Raw genomic sequence first — 20,333 nt, forward strand, 5'->3', positions numbered from 1 at the left:
ATCTCATTGTAATTTTGATTTGCATTTCTCTAATAGCTGGGACTTCCCTGGTAGCTAAGCTGGAAAAGAATTTGCCTGCCATGCAGGAGACCCCGGTTTGATTCCTGGGTTGAGAAGATCCACTGGAGAAGGGATAGGCTACCCACTCCAGTATTCTTGGGCTTCCCTGGTGGTTCAACTGGTAAAGAATCTGCCTGCAATGTGGGAGACCTGGGTTCGATCCCTGGGTTGGGAAGATCCCCTGGAGAAGGGAACACTTTACTCACTCCAGTATTCTGGCCTGGAGAGTTCCATGGTCTGTGTAGTCCATAGGGTGGCAAAGAATTGGACTTTTCTCTAATAGCTAGCGATTTTGAGTATCTTTTCATGCACCTATTGGCCGATGGCACCCCACTCCAGTACTCTTGCCTGGAGAATCCCATGGACGGAAGAGCCTGGTGGGCTGCAGTCCATGGGGTCGCTAAGAGTTGGACACGACTAAGCGATTTCATTTTCACTTTCATGCATTGGAGAAGGAAATGGCAACCCACTCCAGTGTTTTTGCCTGAAGAATCCCAGGGACGGGGGAGCCTGGTGGGCTGCCATCTATGGGGTCACAGAGTCGGACACGACTGAACCGACTTAGCAGCAGCATGTCCTCTTTAGAGAGATGTCTATTCAGGTCTTCTGCCCATTTTTTTAAGTGGGTTGTTTGTTTTGATGCTGCTGCTGCTGCTAAGTTGCTTCAGTCATGCCCGACTCTGTGTGACCCCAGACAGCAGCCCACCAGGTTCGTCTGTCCACGGGATTCTCCAGGCAAGAATACTGGAGTGGGTTGCCATTTCCTTCTCCAATGCATGCATGCATGCTAAGTCGCTTCAGTCGTGCCTGACTCTGTGCTACCCTATGGACAGCAGCCCTCCAGGCCCCTCTGTCCATGGGATTCTCTAGGCAAGAATACTGGAGTGGGTTGCCATTTCCTTCTCCAGGTTTTGATGCTATTAAGTGTCAAAAACTGTTTGGTACTATCGCTGTTTTTAATTTTAACCATTCTAGTGGGTGTACTCTGGTTTCTCATTGTGGTTTTATTTGTGTTATACTAATGATAATGGTCTCAAGCTTTTTTTCAGTGTGCTTATTGGTTACTTAAATAACACCTTTGGTGATATATATGGTTCACGATTTAGCCTATTTTGATATTGGGTTTTTTTTTTTTTTTTTTTCAGTGAGTTGTAGAAATTCTTCATATATTCTGAAGTCTAACTTATTATTTTTTCTTTATGGTTAGTGTTTCTTGTGTCCTGTCTAATAGATCTTGCTTGCCCCAAGGTTGGAAAGATATGTTTCTTTACTTTCAGTTTTTATATTTAGGTCTGTGACTCATTTCAAATACTTTTTTGGTGGCTGGTGTGTGTTACTGTTTTTCATATGCACATCTGCATCATTTGCAGAAACACTGTCCTTTCCCCTTTGAATTATTTGGCCCTTCTAGTCAATATAAGGTATAAATGTAGGAATATTTTGGACCCTATTCCACTGATCTATCTTTGTGTCATTGTCTTGATTACCTTAACTTTATCATAAGTCTTGAAATCAGGCTAGATCCTCCAACTATTTTCTTTCACAAGATTGCACTGAATTTTCTAAGTCATTTGCAATTCCTTATGCATTAGAATCAATCTATCACTTTCTATAAAAAAGCCCATGGGATTTTAATTGGGATTATATTAGATTTATCAATCAATCCAGAGAGAAATGACATGTTAGCAATATTGAGTTTTATGATCCAAGAAGTGGTAAATTTCTCTGTTTTTTACGGTATTCAAGTTTTCTAAACGTTGTTTACTAGTTTTCAGTGTAGAGCAGAAATTGGCAAGCTCTTTTTTGGTAAAGGACCAGATACTAAGTATTTTAGACTCTGTGGGCCAACATGAAAAATCAGATATTATTTATGTTCTCATGTAAGAGGAAAGAAAATAAATTTCAACAATTTTTTATTGACAAATTATAAATATTGAGTACAGTGTTTTTTGTAATACTGGTCTACTAATGAGAAGAATAGAATTCTTTTTCTTTGAGGGATAACATTTTGCTTAACTGGAGTTCAGAGTCAGTATTCTCTGTCAGCAAGTTCAGTTGCAAACGTTCATCTGTGAGTGCTGATCGGTAATGAGATTTTATCTATTTTAATTCTGAAAAATGTTTTATCTCATAGGTGGTACTGGGAATACTAACACCAGGTTGCTGGCATGTGATTATAAGTAAACATATTTACCACTTGGAAGGTATTTAATATTTTTATTAGATTCTCCTCTTGATATTTCCCTTTTAGCATGTCATTACAATGCAGATTCAGTTCAGTTCAGTTCACTTGCTCAGTCATGTTCGACTCTTTGCAACACCATGGACTGCAGCACGCCAGGCTTCCCTGTCCATCACCAACTCCTGGAACTTACTCAAACTCATATCCATTGCACTGGTGATGCCATCCAACCATTTCATCCTCTGTTGTCCCCTTCTCCTCCTGCCTTCAGTCTTTCCCAACATCAGGGTCTTTTCCAGTGAGTCAATTCTTTGCATCAGGTGGCCTAAGTATTGGAGCTTCAGCTTCAGCATCAGTCCTTCCAATGAATATTCAGGACTGATTTCCTTTAGGATGGACTAGTTGGATCTGCTTGCAGTCCAAGGAACTCCCAAGAGTCTTCTCCAACACCACAGTTCAAAAGCATCAATTCTTCAGCACTCAGCTTTCTTTATATGTAGTCCAACTCTCATATCCATATGTGACTACTGGAAAAACCATAGCTTTGACTAGATGGGCCTTTGTTGGCAAAGTAATGTCTTTGCTTTTTAATATGCTGTCTAGGTTGATCAAAACTTTTCTTCCAAGGAGCAAGTATCTTTTAATTTCATGGCTGCAATCACCATCTGCAGTGATTTTGGAGCACAAAAAAATAAAGTCAGCCAGTGTTTCCACTGTTTCCCCATCTATTTGCCATGAAGTGATGGGACCGGATACCATGATCTTAGTTTTCTGAATGTTGAGTTTTAAGCCAACTTTTTCACTCTCCTCTTTCACTTTCATCATTAGGCTCTTTAGTTCTTCGCTTTCTGCCATAATGGTGGTATCATCTGCATATCTGAGGTTATTGATATTTCTCCCGGCAATCTTGATTCCAGCTTGTGCTTCATCCAGCCAGGAACTTCACATGATGTACTCTGCATATAAGTTAAATAAGCAGGGTGATAATATACAGCCTTGATGTATTCCTTTCCCAATTTGGAACCAGTTTGTTGTTCCATGTCCAGTTCTAGCTGTTGCTTCTTGACCTGCATACAGATTTCTCAGGAGGGAAGGTGGTCTGGTATTCCCATCTCTTTCAGAATTTTCCACAGTTTGTTGTGAGCCACACAGTCAATGGCTTTGGTATAGTCAATAAACCAGAAGTAGATGTTTTTCTGAAACTAGCCTGCTTTTTTGATGATCCAGTGGATGTTGGCAGTTTGATCTGGTTCCTCTGCTTTTTCTAAATCCACTTGAACATCTGGAAATTCACAGTTCACGTACTGTTGAAGCCTGGCTTAGAGAATTTTGAACATTATTTTGCTAGCGTATGAGATGAGTACAATTGTATGGTAGTTTGAACATTCTATGGCATTGCCTTTCTTATTCACCACTTTCAATTGACATTTAGGGGGAATCTCCTCAACTGTCCACTTTAATGGATTTTGAAAACGGGCATTTTGTTTGCACTTGTGTTGGGGTTTGAGAAACACAGCTGGAACTGTACTTTGAGCTCAGAAAATATGTAAGCTGCAAATCTGTGTGAAATAGAGATTTTCCTTCTTAAGTTTTGAAAGCATGGGTAGTACACCAGGCAGCTTGACATTATTTGTGACTCAGATTTTGTTGCTTGTTGTCAGATGACTTTGTTGCAGTACACCATCCCCAAATACAAGCTATGCTGTCTTGTAATTTTAAGTTGAATTCACTAAGAAACATGATTGAATCTTCAGCAAAAGCTGATTTCCAGTCATTCAAATGTTGGATAACAGTAGTTTTGTTTGTTATTGTTTAGTCATTAAGTCATTTCTGACTCGTTTGGGATCCTGTGGACTGGTGGCTCAGATGGTAAAGACCGCCTGCAATTCGGGAGACCTTGGGTTCAGCCCAAGGTCTGAAGTTTCAGCCCAATTAGGTTCAGCCCCTGGGTTGAGAAGATTCCCTGGAAGAGGACATGGCAACCCATTCCAGTATTCTTGCCTGGAGAATCCCCATGGACAGAGGAGCCTGGAGATCTGCAGTCTGTGGAGTCGAAAAGAGTCAGATGTGAAATTGCAATAAATGTTTACCACTGTTAAGCCATCAAACTGCTATATGGTAGGGCAAGTGAAAATATTCCCTTTATTTTCACCAAAAATTCGTGAAACTGACATGGAACTTCATTCATATGGAAGTGAATGAAGTCTACCAGTAACACTAGTGGTTTAATAATACTTGGATGATTTAAGTAACTACTGATAAATAGCCAAGTAACTACTGATAAATAAACCATTGACCTCAAACATCTCACATTTTCTTAAGCTTTGTAAGTTTGTATGAGTAAGATATTTTCTTTTCTGCACACATTTTTACCACCATCGGTTGTAACCCATCTTATCAGATTCCACTTCAAATTATCCCAACTAGTGTTTTCTCAACCTCTTTGAAAATATTCTTACCTGTAGTTGTTGCACAAAAACTAGTCATAGAGGCCAGTTCTTTAGTCATTTCAAATTTGGCAGTGACTTCTTGAATAGACAACAATGGAGCCGTATTTGTAACATCTGTCAACTCATAGACGGCTAGGGAAAATAGCTGAAATCATTTGTCTTGTTTTTTAATTGACTATTGATGTTGCTCCTAGTGTCCTCAACAATTCAATTAATTCTTCTTGCCAAAAGGTTAATAGTCTTAAACAAGTTTATTTCCTCCAGACACATTTCTTTAGCTGCTGCAAACATAATTTAATTAACTCATCACTGGTGAATGATCTTCCCTGCTTGTGTAACAAATGAGCCACTTGGAACTTGGATTGTGGCTTCATTTCCATTTATTATTTTTGTGAAGAGGTGGTTCTGTGAGGAGATTTGTTATTTTAAATTTTCTAATTCTTCTGACTATTGCTAGTTTGTGAATAGGGACTATTGTGACAAATGTCAGTCTAGTAGTGTTGAAATATATTGTCTTCTTTCCATACAGTTATAGTGTCATTGTATAATAAACACACTGTATTGCCATCTATTTGACAAAAAAATAATCCACACTCCACTGCACCTTAAAGTGAGACACTGGAAGTCTACTTTTCTTTCTTTTTAACATTACAGATTTGCATTGTTAATATTAAAAAAATTGCATTGCAGATAGACTGGAAGTGCTGTTAAGTTATAACTGCATCACAGGTTTGCAGTTTACCACACGAATGTGAGAGGCGATGGGAGTGATAAGTACTGTTCTGTTGGTCCTCTCTGCCATTATTGTGCAAAGCAGAGCCATAGATGCTCCCTAAGCAAATGAGCAGAGCTGTGTTCCATGCAGTGTTTTTATGGTTGCTGAAATTTGAATTTCAGATAATTTGCCACACATTGTGAAATATTATTATTCTGTTGATATATTTTCAACCATGCAACATTTAAAAATATAAAAGCCATTCTGTCTTATGGGCTTTACCAGATTTGGCCTTCTGGTCTTCACTTAATGACCTCTATGTTAAATAACCAATTGTCTTTAAAAGAACAAATATGGGAAAATTATTTTATAATCTCTCTTATACTTTCCTTTTCTGGTGCTTTCATTCCTTTGTATAGATCTTTGTTTTCTGTGATTCCATTTCCCTCAAACCTTAAGAAATTCCTTTAGTGTTTCTTTCAGTCCAGATCTACTACTGATAAATTATCTTAGTTTTTATATATTTTAGGTGGTTTATTTTGCCTTCATTATTCCCTTTTAAGTATTTTTATTTTCATAAGGATGAAATAAAAGAGTAGTACACCAAATAATGACAATATTAATAATGTGTTTGTAGTTCTATTATGTAATTTGTAGTTCTATTATGTAATTACTCATTGATATTCAGTCTTGGCTGTCAAAATATCCAATACTGTTAATTTGCAATTAGCATTCACAGTGCTTATTAGATACTTTTATTTTCTTCTTTCTTTAGTTCTGACTTGATGCTGATACATTTGTTTGTGTGCACATCTCAAGAGGAGTGTGTGAAAGTGAAAGTGTTAGTTGCTCAGTTGTGTTTGACTCTTTGTGACCCTATGGTCACAAAGCCAGGCTCCTCTGTCCATGCAGTTCTCCGGGCAAGAATACTGGAGTGGGTAGCCATTCACTTCTTCAGGAGATCTTCCCAATCCAGGGATCAAACCCCGGCTTCCTGCATTGCAGATGGATTCTTTACTGACTGAGCCATGAGGGAGAAGAGGTGTGTGTAAACAAGTGTATGTGTGTATAAATAAGTGTATGTGTTTAGTGTGTGTGTGTTCATGTTTTGGTCCTCTGCCCAAAAGTTTACAAATGTCAAGAAAATTTGGAGTTCCTCTTTTCTGGATCTTCTGTTATACCTTCTCATTTGTCTCCATCTTCATCAAAGCTTTGTTAAAGCTATAGTTTTCTTTAATTCCAAAACATTATATTCCTCTGATCTTGATGTAACCCTTTTTAAAAGAACTATCAACCAATTGGAGTTATTTGGTTAGATAAAAATTCAAATTCTTAAGGTTACCAAAATAGAATTCACGTGTGCTTAAAATTCAGTATATGGAACTCTCCATTAAAGAGGAAAAAGTGCAGATATATTGTGGCTTAAAAAATTTCTTTTTGGTGATCAAGTTTGAGCTGCAGTATTTTCACGTTTCATAGCTTTCATGCATCTGAGGAATAGAATTAACACTCTTTGTGGAATGTTTGTGTGCCGTGCTGTGCTTAGTTGCTTCAGTCATGTCCAAATCTTCGTGACTCCATGGACTGTAGCCCACCAGGCTCCTCTGTCCACGGGGATTCTCCAGGCAAGAATACTAGAGTGGGTTGCCATGCCTTCCTCCAGGGGATCTTCCCAACTCAGGGATCAAAGCGAGGTCTCCCGCACTGTGGGCAGGTTCTTTACAAACTGAGCCACCAGGGAAGCCCAGAAAGTTTGTAGCTTTACGTTTAAATTTCAACTTAAAATTTTGCCTTACAGAGTTGCCATAATGAATAACTATAAAACTACTCTGTAAATATTTAAAGATAATATAACATCTGCATTTCTTCCTTTCAGTAAGCTATTTTCCAGCTGAATATTTCTTCATTAACATATTTTTTGTTGCATACTCACTATAGTTAGGGTGGGCTTCCCAGGTAGTAAAAAACCCACCTGTCAATGCAGGAGACATGAGATGTGGGTTCAGTCCCTGGGTTGGGAAGATTCCCTGGAGGAGAGCATGGGAACCCACTCCAATATTCTTGCCTGGAGAATCCCATGGACAGAGGAGCCTGGTGGGCTATAGTCCATGGGGTTGCAGAGTCAGACATGACTGAAGTGACTTAGCACACATACATAGTTAGGACACTGTGCTAGGCGCTGGGACTCTGCAGTGAAAAGGTAGATGTTCCTGCCTTGTAAACACTTAAAAATAGAGAACAGACCTATGGACAACAGGGAGTGGGGAGGAGGAAGAGGATGAGATGCATGGAGAGAGCAACATGGCAGTTTGCAACACCATATGTAAAAGAGATAGCCAATGGGAATTTTCTGTATGACTCAGGGAACTCAAACAGGGGCTCTGTGACAGTCTAGGAGTGTGGGAGATGGGTGTACCTGAAAGGTTGTTGTTGAATCAAGCAAATACACCGGGATTCTTGGCCCCCGGAGGAGAAGAATTCAATCTGGGGCCAGAGACGAGGCTTGATCGCTCAGAGCTTTTGTGTAATAAAGTTTTATTAAAGTATAAAGGAGATAGAGAAAGCTTCTGACATAGGCATCAGAAGGGGGTAGAAAGAGTACCCGCTTGCTAGTGTTAACAATGAAGTTATATATTCTCCAGTGAATCCAAAGAATGTCTGGAGGTTGTAAAGACCTCATCAGACCTACTCCCATAATTTACATTTTAAGATAACACTGTCCTCAGGCAAGATACATCCTTGTAAAGACCAGGTCTACTCCCATAATTAACATTTTAAGATAACAGAAGGTTTAATCCAAAGACTGTCCTTAGTCCAGAGACTGTCCTCAGGCAGGATACATTATTGTTATATAATCCTAAGGAATGTGGAGAAAGAAAAAAAGTTTGCCCTTTCTTCCTCCTTGAGAATTCCAGACCCCTCTCTCCTTGGGGACCCCTAGATTTCCTATCAACCTACCTAGGAAATGACTCTCTCATACCTATGGCTGATTCTTGTTGATGTATGTCAGAAAACCACAAAATTCTGTAAAGCAATTATCCTTCAATTAAAAACAATAAACTATGTGAGGTATTATGAAGGAAACAGCAGAGATGCAGGGCTGTACATCTCTACATCTTTCCCTGATGTAGAATGACCAGGGAAATCTTCACAAAGAAGCCAATCAGTGAATTGAACAACTTTGAATAACGACTGATAAAAACATGGATGAAGTGGATGGTTTCACCAGACTACCCAAGACAAGAGTAGATTCATTTCAAGTTGTTTGTGGCCACATGGGATCTGGTTTCCTTTCATTCAGTCTTAGAAGAGTTCCTATGTGTGGCTGCAGAAGAGGAGCTACTGCTTATTGCTGGAGCTGAGCTGCATTGACTGCTGAAATGTTAGTGCATCTGTCCCCTGAAAGAGCTGCCACTGGGAATTGGGGTCCAAAAGGCCCAGGGTGACTTCTGAGGAATCACCTGGTACCTGAATACCAGGATTGTCAACTGGAACAAGTCCAGACCAACTTGTTATAGGTATTTGGATTCTGCATTTCAGCATTTGAAAATTCTTCTTCAACTTGGGGTTTATTACCTGTTGAATTAGGAAGAGGTCACAATTAAATGGGGGGATTCATACAGAGCCCCAGATACTCAACTACTTCAGCTGAGAGACTTGATGATTCTAGGAGTACACTTAAAGCTTTGAAATCAACATCCATTTCACTTGAAAAAAATTTTAAATGTATTTCAGAATTATCATCATCTCCTTGTTTAAGATCTTGGCCCCAGCCCCATCACTCTTGACATGGAAAATAATTTGAGAAGCTTTTCCACTTCGACCCGACGAGAATATTAGCTTCTTGAGAGCAGAGACCCTGTTTATGTTGTTAAAGGTTAAATAGTCAGTGCGTATAGAACACTAAGACTCAACAAACATTAGGTTAAGGAATGAACTCAATGCATTGGCCTCCTACAGTGGTATCAAGCCCACAGGTCCCTTCTGTTGATAATGTCAGTCACAGGAAAATTCCCCTAGTGAGATTCTCTGGAGTGTTTTACAAAGGGAATCCTAGATACTTCACAGAATGCCTTCTGATCGTATGTACTATATGGTTTCCATGAAAACCCTGTCCAGATTTTCTCTGTACTATAAGCTGGAGCATTGAGTGAAGAGAAGTCTCTCAGGCAGTCTCTCTTCATTCACTGTCCCCCAAGAAATGTGCCTTTTTGTCTCTTTTGTTGAGGTTCCAAGAGAAACTTTTTCCATAGAAAAGTTTTCAAAAATTTTTGGTAGTCAAAAGCTATTTCTGGGTGAACAGCTAGAAGAAATTGCCCTTCTGATGGTGAGTCAGTAAAGTTATCATCATCTCTTTCATTCCCTGAGATTTTAATGTAAGGGCTTGAGAGCCATAATTCATGTCATTCGTAGACAGCCCTAGACTACAGCGATTCTCTCCTGTTTCGCATGCTGCAATCTAACCTCTATTTTGCTTTCATTTTTGAAGGAGAGTTTCACTGAATACAGAATTGTGTGTTGATACATACTTTTTTTCCTTTGGCAATTTAAAGACGTTATTCCACTGACTTGTTACTGTTGAGAAATTAGATGTCATCCCTCTCATTGTTTCCCTGAATGTAATGTGTATTTTTCTCTGATTACTTTAAGACTTTTCTGCATTCATTTGAACGTGGTAAACCTTTGTTTGGTGTTCTTTCTCTCTTTTTAAAAAATGTATCCTGTCGGTGGTTTTGAGTTTCTTGGGTTCATGAGTTGTTCTTTTTCATCAAATTTGGAAAATTTTTGCTATTATTTCTTTATGTACATTTTCTGCTTCAACTAGTTTTCTTCTCTCTTTTTGGGACTCTCATTAAACATATATTGGACCTGATTTTGTCCCTCAAGTTAATATTTTCAAGTATTTTTTTCTCTTTATGTCTTAATTTGATTAATTTCTATTGACCTGTCTTCGAGTTAACAATTTTTTTTTTTCTGAAATGTCCATAAACTGTTAAGCCCACCCCCCAAATTTTAAAATTTATGATGTGGTGTTTTACATTGCTAGAATTCTCTTTTGATTGTTTTTATAGCTTTCATTTACTGAGAGTTCCTAGATGTTCACTTGTTATATCCATTTTTTCATTTAAAATTATGACCAGGTATATAATATCTGTTTAAAAGTTCTTGTCCCTTAATTCCAACAACTCTGCCATTTCTGGCATGTTTCAATGGTCTTTTTCTTACTGGCTGTGTGTCACGTTTTCCCTGACTTTTTCCCATATCTGATAATTTTTATTGTATGCTGGATATTGTGGATGCTAAGTTGTTAAAGCTCAATATTCAGAAAACGAAGATCATAGCATCTGGTCCCATCACTTCATGGGAAATAGATGGGGAAACAGTGGAAACAGTGTCAGACTTTATTTTTGGGGGGCTCCAAAATCACTGCAGATGGTGACTGCAGCCATGAAATTAAAAGATGCTTATTCCTTGGAAGAAAAGTTATGACCAACCTAGACAGCATATTGAAAAGCAGAGACATTACTTTGCCAACAAAGGTCCGTCTAGTCAAGGCTATGGTTTTTCCAGTGGTCATGTATGGATGTGAGAGTTGGACTGTGAAGAAAGCTGAGTGCCGAAGAATTAATGCTTTTGAACTGTGGTGTTGGAGAAGACTCTTGAGAGTCCCTTGGACTGCAAGGAGATCCAACCAGTCCATCTGAAGGAGATCAGCCCTGGGATTTCTTTGGAGGGAATGATGCTAAAGCTGAAACTCCAGTACGTTGGCCACTTGATGCGAAGAGTTGACTCATTGGAAAAGACTCTGATGCTGGGAGGGATTGGGGGCAGGAGGATAAGGGGACGACAGAGGATGAGATGGCTGGATGGCATCACTGACTCGATGGACGTGAGTCTGAGTGAACTCCAGGAGTTGGTGATGGACAGGGAGGCCTGGCGTGCTGCAATTCATGGGGTCGCAAAGAGTCGGACACGACTGAACTGAAGTTGTTGAAATCCAGGATTTTTGTTGTCTTCTTTTGAAAAATGTTGAGTGTTTTTTTTTGTTGTTGTTTGCATGTGTGTTTTTTTCTCGGAGCTTTTGATCCTGTCAAGGCATGTTCAAAGGGCTTGATAGGATGAGACAGATGTCTACCTAAATGTGGTCTTTCTAGGCTCTCAACTGAATACCTGGGCTTACAGTCATCTGTCTCCACTCCAGTTTGTCAGAATTCCATGATATCCCAATAGTGTGTGACTTCTGTAACCCCCATTCAGCTTGTCAGTTCCCTGTAGCTGTTTCCTGATGCTTCTGCATCAGTTTAATATTTAACCAAAGGAACCTACACAAAAATTTCTGCTGCTTCTCTGCACAGCTTCCTTCTTTCTCGTATCCTTCCGCACCAATTCTAGCTGCCTCAGCAGCCCCCCAAAGCTGATGCTGTTTCCTTTCCTTGTAAGACTGCTGCTTTCTCTTTGGGCACCACTTTCCTGTCTCCATTTGAAAATTGTGCAGGCAGGAAGCTGAGATGAATGGGGAGCTCATGTCTCGTATTTCCTTTCTCTCAAGATCACAGAACTAAGTTATCTGTTGCCCAATCCCCAAAAGTAGTTGCTTCATAAACTTGGTCTGGTTTTACAGCTGTTATGACAGGAAGTTAAGTCTTTTAGTCATTACTCTGCATGGCTAGAACTGGAGGGCTCAGTCTCTTCCTAATCTTTGTTTTCTCGGAGCTTAGAGCAGTGTTTCGAGCCAGGTGCTGGTGCTGGCTGAAGGAGTGCACAGTAATTTTGTTAAGTGACCAGGATAAGGGATTGTGGTGGACTACTGTACGAACCCCATGTCTCTGGCCTCCTGCTCTTGCTTTTCTATGCTGTATTGTATGGGGCTTCATTTTCTTCTCTCTCTGGTTATGAACTGGCAGGTCCAGTGTTCATTTTTGTAAAAAGAAGGCTTAAGTTCCCCATGAATGACTTCTTCTTCCCTGCTTTATGAAACTGACAACCACATTTGTGATGAAACCACTTTAACCTTTCAGGATTTGCTTTGGGGGACTACGGGGGAAGCACAGGGAAATGTCCAGTGTTTTTCAGTGCTATCTTTGTAGCTTCCTTCTTCACGTACCAAAGCCACGGGACACTGCTTAGAGCATCTCTCTGATGCAGTCAGAGGCTACTTCTCTGTCTCCCTGAGTACTCTGAATGTTTATCCTGGTCCTTCTGGAGTGATATTGATTGCTTTACATTCTTTCAAGTTGATGCTGAGCTGTCAAATTTCTATTTAAGCCATTTCCTGGGAGTGACTGTGCAGGAAGTTGGGTTAGAAGATTGCATCAGGTCAGACATGTAAACCTTGGAAGAAAGAAGGGCTCTTAAAGCTGAGTTCCAGTGCTTATGATATGTGCAGCAGTTGTCAGTTTTCTTAAGCTCTCTAAGCCTCAGTTTCTTCATGTGTAAAATGGGAATATGAATGCCTATCTTCTAGGTAGCGTTAAATGAATTAACAAGGGTAAATCACTTCTGTCATGCTTGCCTCAGGGGAGGTTCTCACTGATGGTAGACACCCTTTCCCTCCCTGCCTCTTTCTCTCCCATGTCCTTCCTTCTTTCTTCTTTTGGACACTTGGTGGAAGATGGTGGTGCCTCTGAAGGGCTAGTGCTTGTGAATATATGGACAGGGAAAATGTCTTTGGGGATTATGGGTATTTTTGCTGGGAGGTTCTTTGCTGTAAACATATTTGCCACAGCATTTTTGCTAAAACTGTTTTTGCTACATAACTAATTGATTGGAAGACAGCTTTGCCCTGAAAGACAAAATAACTAGCTGACAGTTTGGTTTGACAGGTTGGTTTCAAATGGTTGGAATGAATAGTGTTTTTCTAAGTTAGCCTCGTTAATGATGGCTTTATCAAGCCGACAGAGCATGGAGGTTTGCCCCAAGAACTGGTTTCTTGTTTTGAAACACACTACATTGGAGTGAAACAGGTCAAGGGGGTTCAAGGCTCAGAGTTGAACCCACCTTTCCCATGGAATGTCTATCAACAGACATATGACAGTACTCCAAGAATAAGCAATAGGCATTCACCGGGCAATACAGAGCTCAGTGACAAATATGCATCCCAGTATTTGGAAATCTCTCTTAATGAAGGAAAAAATTTTAGCCAAAAAGAAAAAATATGACGCTGAACAAGGGGACGAGTCAATAAGCCAAAAAATGTATAATACATGAACAAAGGCTTGGAAGACAAGCCACAAAATAAAATTGATTCCCTGTGCAGTATTGCCATAAGTCTGCAGAAATTTTAAACATATTTGAATATTTTATAGTTTGCAATAAAGTCTTTAATTTTTAATTCATTTTTCATGTTTTAATGTTTCATTATGTCATTTAAAAATTTTATTCATTCATTTTCACATTCTGACATTTTAATTTTTTAATTTTTTTTAAATTAATTTTTTTATTGGAATATAGTTGTTTTACAATATTGGGTTAGTTTCTACTATCAGTTCAGTTCAGTTCAGTCTCTCAGTTGTGTCTGACTCTTTGCAACCCCATGAATCGCCAGGCCTCCCTGTCCATCACCAACTCCTGGAGTTCACCCAAACTCATGTCCATCGAGTTGATGATGCCATCCAGCCATTTCATCCTCTGTCGTTCCCTTCTCCTCCTATTCCCAATCCCTCCCAGCATCAGGGTCTTTTCCAATGAGTCAGCTCTTTGCATGAGGTAGCCAAAGTATTGGAGTTTCAGCCTCAACATCAGTCCTTCCAATGAACACCCAGGACTGATCTCCTTTAGGATGGACTGGTTGAATCTCCTTGCAGTCCAAGGGACTCTCAAGAGTCTTCTCCAACATCACAGTTCAAAAACATCAATTCTTCAGCGCTCAGCTTTCTTTACAGTCCAACTCCAGCATCCATGACCACTGGAAAAACCATAGCCTTAACTAGATGGACCTTTGTTGGCAAAGTAATATCTCTGCTTTTGAATATGCTATCTAGGTTGGTCATAACTTTTCTTCCAAAAAGTAAGCGTCTTTTAATTTCATGGCTGCAATCACCATGTGCAGTGATTTTGGAGCCCAAACAAATAAAGTCTGACACTGTTTCCACTGTTTCCCCATCTATTTCCCATGAAGTGTTGGGACCGGATGCCATGATCTTCGTTTTCTGAATGTTGAGCTTTAAGCCAACTTTTTCACTCTCCTCTTTTACTTTCATCAGGAGGCTTTTTAGTTCCTCTTCACTTTCTGCCATAAGGGTGGTGTCATCTGCATATCTGAGGTTATTGATATTTCTCCCAACAATCTTGATTCCAGCTTGTGCTTCTTCCAGCCCAGCATTTCTCATGATGTACTCTGCATAGAAGTTAAATAAGCAGGGTGACGATATGCATCCTTGACGTACTCCTTTTCCTATTTGGAACCAGTCTGTTGTTCCATGTCCAGTTCTAACTGTTGCTTCCTGACCTACATACAGATTTCTCAAGAGTCAGGTCAGGTGGTCTGGTATTCCTCTCTCTTTCAGAATTGTCCACAGTTTATTGTGATCCACACAGTCAAAGGCTTTGGCATAGTCATTAAAGCAGAAACAGATGTTTTTCTGGAACTCTCTTGCTTTTTCGATGATCCAGTGGATGTTGGCAATTTGATCTCTGGTTCCTCTGCCTTTTCTAAAACCACTTGAACATCTGGAAGTTCACGGTTCAGGTATTGCTGAAGCCTGGCTTGGAGAATTTTGAGCATTACTTTACTAGCGTGTGAGATGAGTACAATTGTGCGGTGGTTTGAGCGTTCTTTGGCATTGCCTTTCTTTGGCATTGGAATGTATAGTTTCTACCATACAGCAAAATAAATCAAGTATATATATATATATATATATATATATGTATGTATGTATATATATACCCTGTCCGTTTTGGACTTCCTTGCCATTCAGGTCACCACAGTGCACTAAGTAGAGTTCCCCCTGCTGTACAGTAGATTCTCATTAGTTATCTATTTTGTGCATAGTATCAATAGAGTATATGTGGATCTTCCCTGGTGGTCCAGTGGCTGAGAGTTCCTGCTCCCAATGCAAGGGCGTGTCAGGGAGTCACACACTCCCATAGTGTGTATGTGTCAATCTCAGTCTCCTAATTTCTTGCACTGCCCGCCCCCCCGCCCCATTAAGTCCTTTTGTAGATTTGAATTTTTAAAATTTTATATTGGAGCATAGTTGATTAACAATGTTGTCCAAGTTTTAGGTGTTCGGCAGAGTGATTCAGTTATACATACACATGTGGCTGCTCTTTTTCAAGTTCTTTTCCCATTTAGGTTATTACAGAGTACTGAGCAGCATTTCCTGTGCTATACAGTAAGTTCTTGTTGGTTATCTATTTTTAAATACAGCAGTGTGTTCATGTCAGTTCCTAACTCCCAATCTACCTCTGACCCTTCCCCTTGGTAACCACAAGTTCTTTAAAGTCTGTAGTTTGTTTCTGTTTTGTAAATAAGTCATCATATCCCTCTTTTTTGTTATTTTATCTTTTATGGCAAAATTGCCTTACAACCTGTTAGTAGTTATACGGTAAAAATGCTTGCAGCGAAGATGTCAATGGCGAAGATGCTCATGGTGAAAAGACCAGACAAGGTCTTGGAGACATGGAAAGGTCCCAGTGCATTGGCCCTTACTCCTGTGTTCCTGTCTGTATCACACCCACAAGCACTTACAGGGGTTTAATTTGGCTGTGTAGACTTCCAGAGTGGGACATCTCTGACCCGTTTGCCCAGGGGCCATCCCCTCTAGGGAGGCACTACAGGAGCTGGGAACAGTGTACTGAGGTTGTTCAGGCTCCATTGGGCCTGACAGTTTCCTCTCTAGGCCTGTTTGCTTCTCTATAAAATTGTTATTGTCCTCTGGACCCAATTCTCCTCCACATGGAACTCTTGAGAGAAGAGATACATGCCAGTGCTTTTTCTTGTGGTTTCGAATTGTGTTTCCCAGTGCCAGGACACTAGGGAAAGGTCCCTGGTGCAGGAAGCAAACTCCAGTTGGTATCATCCCTAAAAAAAAATTGGGAATTCCCCAGGTGATCCAGTGGTGAAGACTCCGCACTCTCAATACTAGGGGCCTAGATTCCATCCCTGCTCAGGGAACTAGATCCCACGTGTCACAACGAAGACCCAGCACAGCCAAATACGTCAATGAATATTTTTTTAAAAATGGCAAGAAGGGCAAAGAAGGGTTCTGGATCCCCATGCGTGGTGCAGGAGAAATGTTTCCCGTCTGAAAGCATGGAATGGAGTGCTAGGGATTGGTGGGGTGGTTGTGACCAGCCATACCAGAAGAGTCCAAGGTGAAACTCATTTGCTTTTGGCTCAGGGACAGCTGGCAGCTGGCCAGTGCTCAGTTATCTTATTCTTTGCCCCTGCAGGTCCTAGTAATTGGCAGTACTCGCTGGATTAGTCATACTTGCTATCAATCAGTAATTGTGTTGTATAGTCATCAGTCCAGATGTTAACTAAATCAAACACACTGAATCAACCTCTGTGGTTGGATCCCTCTTCTTGGTTCTCTGTCTTCACACCCTGTTTGTTTCCTTTCTGTGATGACTTATCAGGATGTAATGTCATTATTTTATTCCTTTATGGTTCCCCCTTCATAATTTCAATTCAGTAGCTTGGAAGCTTGGTGAGCTCAATAGCCATGTCAGTTTCACTCACAGCTCCCAACAGGAGCCTAATATATTGAAGGTGCTTATTAAGCATCAGTTGAATGAATGAATAACCCAATCTGTAGCTCATCATTTACTCTACCCCATTTCATTATAATTCCTATAACTTGGTTTTGCTTCCTTAAAGGAGGAAGAGGAGAAATACAGAGAGCATAATCTCTAGGTTATGACAGAAGGGTGACTGTCGTTTACTGAGCTCTGATCAGAGGCCATGCACTTTGATGGGCAAAGTCTCATATTATCTTCAGGAGGGCACCTAAGGCAGGTACTGCCCTCCTTCTCATTTTGCAAATGAAGAAAGCCAGGCTCAGCTAGACTACCTCAGCTGTCTGAGGTCTCACAGCTGGAGCGTGGTGGAATTGAGAATGCAACACAGGTCCGTCCAGCTTCAGGACCCTGCTCTTTGCTTCCTGTGTTGGTGTTTCAACAATTTTGGTTCACTATTGCAAAGTAGAAATAGAGACACAGATGTAAAGAGGAAGCATATAGACACCAATTGGGGGAAAAAGGGAATGGGATGGATTAGGAGATTGGGATTGATATATATGCACTGCTACGTATAAAACAGATAACTAATGAGAACCGACTGTGCAGCACAGGGGACCCTACTCAGTGCTCTGTGGTGTCCTGAGTGGGAAGGGACTCCAAAAAAGCAGGGTTTTTGTATATGTATAACTGATTCACTTTTCTTTATAGCAAAAACTAACACAACATTGTAAAGCAACTATACTCCAATAAAAATAAATTTCTGGTTCAACTCTGGCTCCACATTGGAGTTAAAAAAAAATACGTTTGATTGTCTTCCATTCTGTGTGTGTGTGTGCTCAGTCTTGTCCAACTCTTTGCAACTGTATGGACTGTAGCCCTCCGGGCTCCTCCGTTCATAGGATTATCCCAGCAAGAATACTGGAGTGGGTTGCCATTTCCTCCTCCAGGGGATCTTCCAGACCCAGGAATCGAACCCATGTCTCCTGTGGCTCCTGCATTGGCAGGTGGATTCTTTACTGCTAGCACCACCTGGGAAACCTCACCTTCTATTATTCTAATTTAATTAGTCTGTGATATTGCCTGGACATCAGGTGCTTTTTTTTTTTTTTTTAATCTAGCCCCATCTCCCACTTCTGCCAATGTGTAGTCAAAATTGAGATTTATTGCCCTGAAAAGCACAAGATAAACATAGAGCCGGTCAAGCAGTTTTGCTTGAGGGCAGAACTTCCTGGGAAATGCTTTAATGATAGTGCATCATGGTCCCCTGGGATAAATGCACAACCTGGAGAGGAGAGGGCTCTGGGTAGGATTTCCCTTCAAAAGCAAGACCTGACTTTACTCATCTGTATTATGACGATGATGACAATTCTGGCTTGTTTAGCTGTGAACCTAGAATCTTAGGCTGGAGGTGAACTTAGAAACCCAAGCTGGTGAAAGGGCTGCCAAGCCCAGTGGAAAGTCCGGGGGTGGGTGGTGGTGGTTGAGGGGGAGCAGAGGGGCAGGAAGAGTGCTGTCAGGATGGCACAGCACTCACTGACCCTGGAGTATATGTCTCAGTCCCAGCCACCTTTCCATTTTCTGCCCTGGGTGAGTGAAAAGTCCCCATTTGCCAAGTGTAACGTACTCGAAATATATGGTACACGGGGAATTTTGCTTTCTCTTGAAGAAACCCTCTTGTCTCCCCCAATACACTGAAAAAGGGAAGCTCACTTGAAAGTCAAGCATTATGAGCATAGAATTATTGAGACTTGTTTCTAAATTACAAATGGAAGGGGCTTTAGCTCACTTGATCCTTCTGTACTCAAGATTCTCGGGCCTCCCTAGTGGCTTAGACAGTAAAGAATCCCCCTGCATTGCAGGGTTTGATCCCTGGGTTGGGAAGATCCCCTGGAGGAGGGCATGGCAACCCACTCCAGTACTCTTGTCTGGACAGAGTAGCCTGGTGGGTTACAGTACATGAGATCGCAGAGTCAGACACGACTGAAGCGACATAGCATGCACTCACTCATGATTCTCACAGGAAGACATTGAGATTCATAGAAATAAAGTGGTTTGCCCAAGGTGGCAGAATTTGCCGGGTGACAAACCGGGGCCTGGAACAAAGTTCATTGACTCTAATCCACTGTGTTTTCTACAATTCCACCCTGAAGCATTATTATTATTGTCATTTTCATTATTATTATTTTGGTGTGTATGGGGGGAGTGGATAGAAGCAATGTAAACAGGGATGGCAGTCAAAATATATAACACTTGGTTAGTTTTGCTCTTTGTTCTGAAGTTCCTAGGGATTAGAGTCCTTTTGAGAACAAAAATTGTGTTTGGGAAGCTGGATTTGGTTCTCCAGTATTTTTCATCTGGAGAACTTGGTATTATGACTTTTGTGGACGTTTGACTTTTAATACATTTAGGGCAAATATTTCATTTTTTTCCATAAGTATAAAAAATGGTTTATCACTCCCAGGAGTTGAAAGTGAAAGTTGCTCAGTCATGTCCAACTCTTTGCGACCTCATGGACTCATGAGTCCATGGGATTCTCCAGGCAAGAATACTGTAGTGGGTTGCCATGCCATCCTCCAGGGGATCTTCCCAACCCAGGGATTGAACCCAGGTCTTCCACAAAGCAGGCAAATTCTTTTACCATCTGAGCCACCAGGGAGAGGGAAATTTTTGAGACTGAGTTGTTGGAGGAGGATTTATTGTCTTCTCCCTCAATCCATGTTTCATTTTACCTACAACCACTAGCTGGAAACAAATGAAATTTCAATGTGACCATTTTTTGACCCACAGAAATGGCAATTTAATATGGTCCAACCTAATATTGGCTGAGCATCAGTGGTGACTCCAGATACTGCTCTGGAAATGGAAAGAGATGAATGAGTTTAACCCCTTCAGTTCTGGCTGATTGCTGTTGTCATGAGTGACAGAATGTGTGGTTTCAAAGATCTGGGTCTAAGTTCTGGCTCTATCAAATACTAATATGACTTTCTCTGGCCTTTTTTTCCTCCTTTTTTAGGGATGTTTAGTGTGAGCTTAAACCGCTTAACTACAGAATCTCCTAATTCATGAAAGGAACTCATCATATTCTGGGCTTCTCTTCCTTTCCTCCATCTGACCAGAGTGGTACAATCTTTTAGGCTTAACAATCAATTGGTCATAAGGTTTATAATAACCTGTGAAAAATCAGTTGCCATTTTGGATTCAAATACATGGAGAACTAGATGCATTTTAAAACTTCAAGAGATTA

The sequence above is a fragment of the Bos indicus genome, chromosome 8 (genome assembly GCF_029378745.1).
Source record: "Bos indicus isolate NIAB-ARS_2022 breed Sahiwal x Tharparkar chromosome 8, NIAB-ARS_B.indTharparkar_mat_pri_1.0, whole genome shotgun sequence".
In the NCBI taxonomy this organism is placed as follows: domain Eukaryota; kingdom Metazoa; phylum Chordata; class Mammalia; order Artiodactyla; family Bovidae; genus Bos; species Bos indicus.